Here is a 3,185-nt window from a genome sequence, read left to right on the forward strand (position 1 = left end):
ACTCGTGACCGAGGTGCAGATATGACACCGGACTGTGTGTGTCGGCTTACAACAAAGACTTCATGTCAATAAGAACGGAGGATAAGGAAATAATGATAGGGGATGTATTTTGGATATTTGCGAAGAATACGTTGCGAGAGCTACCTTATAGTGTTCCGCTGTTTTTTAACGTTTTCCTAGGCAAAAACTGGCTTTCCGCCTTCAAGAACCCGGTGACAGTTTTTTAACTTTTTTTTCGAAATCTTAAATGGTTGAAGAACGTAGTCAACCAACACATCCAGTAGTTAGATTAGGGGGTCGCAAAGTACCCCAGCCAGAAATTACTTCTGTATGTCTATCAGATAACTCAGAGACTTTGCAAAAGATTTTTCGCTCTTTCCCATTTTTGGTGTTCTTCGACCGCTGGAATTACATCATTACAGCGGTGTAGCGGCTATTGGCCGGCTTTCCTACAGTTGCAGTAATGAACGCATTTGATATCTAGTTTTAAAAGAAATCCACAAAACCAAAACTGAAACGGAAGGCGTATCTACTGCGACGAGCAAATCACGCAGTGCTGCGGAGTGCTGGCGAAAACTATAGCGTTCGCGGTGCTTCCAGCCACGAAGGAAAGAGTGCAAGCGTTAATCGGAAGTATTGAAGAGTAGCCTTAAAGCACTGTTGCGAACAATTTCGCTCTAATGGCTTGTTGCATGATTTATTGGTATTCCACCATATTTTTATTTATTTACCTACTAGTTACTGCTATCCTGGGTGTCTGGTGTTGAGCAGGTGCGGGCGGCCCAAAGCAAAAGCCAGATAACAAAAAATACCTAACGACACGTTTCGAAGAAACGAAAAACTGTACAATTATACATTCGGTAAGCTAACAAGTAAACAACAAGAATACATCACGCTGAATTCAAAATCGCGCGAATAAAGAATGAAATATGTCGGCATTTCACAACATCAGCCCATAGGAGATTCCAATCGTAGCATGTACAGGTAAAAAGAATTTTTAAACATGTTTGATTTACACGAAAACTCCGCGGCTTTGACTGGGTGATTGGAGCGTGTTCGGCGGCAAATGGCTGGTTGAATATATGTTTTCTTGTCAATACGAAGGCTGTCGTTCCAGAGTAAGCAAAAAAAAGGTGATCTTGACAACCTCGTATATTCTAAATGGGTAAAAAGGTCTGACGAAGTGTAACAACATAACTTAGGCTTAAAAAATAAAAACCGTACAACTATTTCATGTGTTTTTATATTAGAGGACAACCGAATAAGCGCAGGGACGTAATCACAAGTCAAAACTACGGCTAATGTTTTTCGTGAAAGCTTAGTATGAGTAAAAGCACGCCAGCAAGAAGCTGGATTTCCTTGCATTTTGCTTGGATTGTTTTGTCTTTTCTTACCTATAGCTCAGTCCGTATGCTAATGGAATTTGCGGAGAAGTTGAATTTGGTGCCCGATGACGTTGTATTAGCACCAGATTATGGCCCAGACCTGTCCAGCAACCGAGTGGTGTTTTCCGAGGCCACTCATCAATACATGACGTATTTACTTATGTGCCTGAGGGAATGTTTTGACAAGACATAAACATCCTGATTTGCCTCTAGGATGGGTGTAGCCTCGCCGTTACCGGTTGCTGTTGCACAATAACAAATATGAAAAGGCCGCGGATGTCATAAAAGTGGTTGTTAGTTGAATCTGTTATCGATGGTGCACCGTGTTGTGTAGTGGCATTTTGTTATGGCTGCGGAAATAAGAAAAAATGGCGGAATTGGTAAATGGGCATGGAAGGATGGGAGATTAGCAATCAACTCGTGGGTAAGTAGTGGTTTTCCTTGCGCAACTTCAACCGGATTATGTCACCACCATACGGCATAGACACTGAAACGACACAAAAGAACGAGTTTCTTGTGAAGTAAGAACCAGGAATTTGTAGTTTGTGTTTTGAGATCATATATACATGGGAAGAAGGTTAAGCGGTAGACACAGCTAAGCACGCGGGAAACAGCCACCAAGTAGGGACGTTTTGTGCACATTTTTAGTCGTGAAAAAGAATAAGCAGGTGCCTCTTCGTGCACTATAGATTCATCAGCATGCTGCAAAGCTAGTCACCTAGCCCAAAAATGGAAAAACAGTGGACATTTGGAAGCTTGGAATTTTATTCGGACTTGCCGTAGCTAACACAAAGGACATCGAATAGTCGAACTGGCGGTAATATGTGGCGCTTGGCTTCGTCACGGTCGGTATAGTGTGAGTGTTGGGCACTGTGGAGCTGTTGTCAGAACTCCGATGTTAGGCGGATCTGTCTATTAATCACGTCGTTTTACCACCACTCCCTCTGTTTCCATAACTGCATGTTGGTAAAGTATACTACGGCAAAAACTGTTTTATTAATCATTATTTTTTTTTTGCGAAATGAAATGAGAGAGCTATAGTGGTCGTTTAGTAAACAAAATGCGAATCAACCATTTTTGCGTCGTCACCTGTCGTGCAGAAGATTCAGAGCAACCACGCACTCACGTCATTCTTAAAGCGATTTTTATAAGTATGGAAGACATGTCTGACCGAAAAGCCACTCTGCGTATGGTTTTAGTCGCTTCATCTGCGGAGTTCATACGAAAACAAAAGGGTTATCCACCAGGAAACCCGAAATCCAACCATCATGTCTGTGGTGAGAGGGGATTTTTGAATGCCAAAGCAGCATATAGCTGTACTTAAAATACGAGAAGCAATATCAAACAGGGCACAGCTTGTTCGTAACACATAAACTGGAGCAGCAACCGCTCACAGGCCTTAGAAAGGTGGAACCATCTCGCATCCGACTATCATATCACAAGGTGTCGCTTAGTTTTATAAATCCGATATCAACGGCTTGCCGTATTGTAACAAAAGAAAACATTACCGTGGTTGCAAAACAGGGCAGAATTTGTTAGATATTAGTAGTATAACAATAGCCTTTGTTGGTTATTGCGCTTGATGTAGGCTGGTCTTTAATATCTTCCCTACGGAGTTTGTTGCAAAATATCTGTTTCGGATGACGCACCCGTCATTCCCTCTCGGACTGACCAGTGTTTCACATTTGTGTTTAAAAGTTCGATAACCCTTTCGAAGGGCTCCTTGTGGTACCTAGAGCAATCTCGGGGACGCTGAGGTACGACATAATGAACCCCTAGCCCCCCTACATTCCCCTCCCT

This window comes from Haemaphysalis longicornis, unplaced genomic scaffold (assembly GCF_048455015.1).
Source record: "Haemaphysalis longicornis isolate Haplotype H1 unplaced genomic scaffold, Haemaphysalis longicornis Haplotype H1 scaffold_2, whole genome shotgun sequence".
In the NCBI taxonomy this organism is placed as follows: Eukaryota; Metazoa; Arthropoda; class Arachnida; order Ixodida; family Ixodidae; genus Haemaphysalis; species Haemaphysalis longicornis.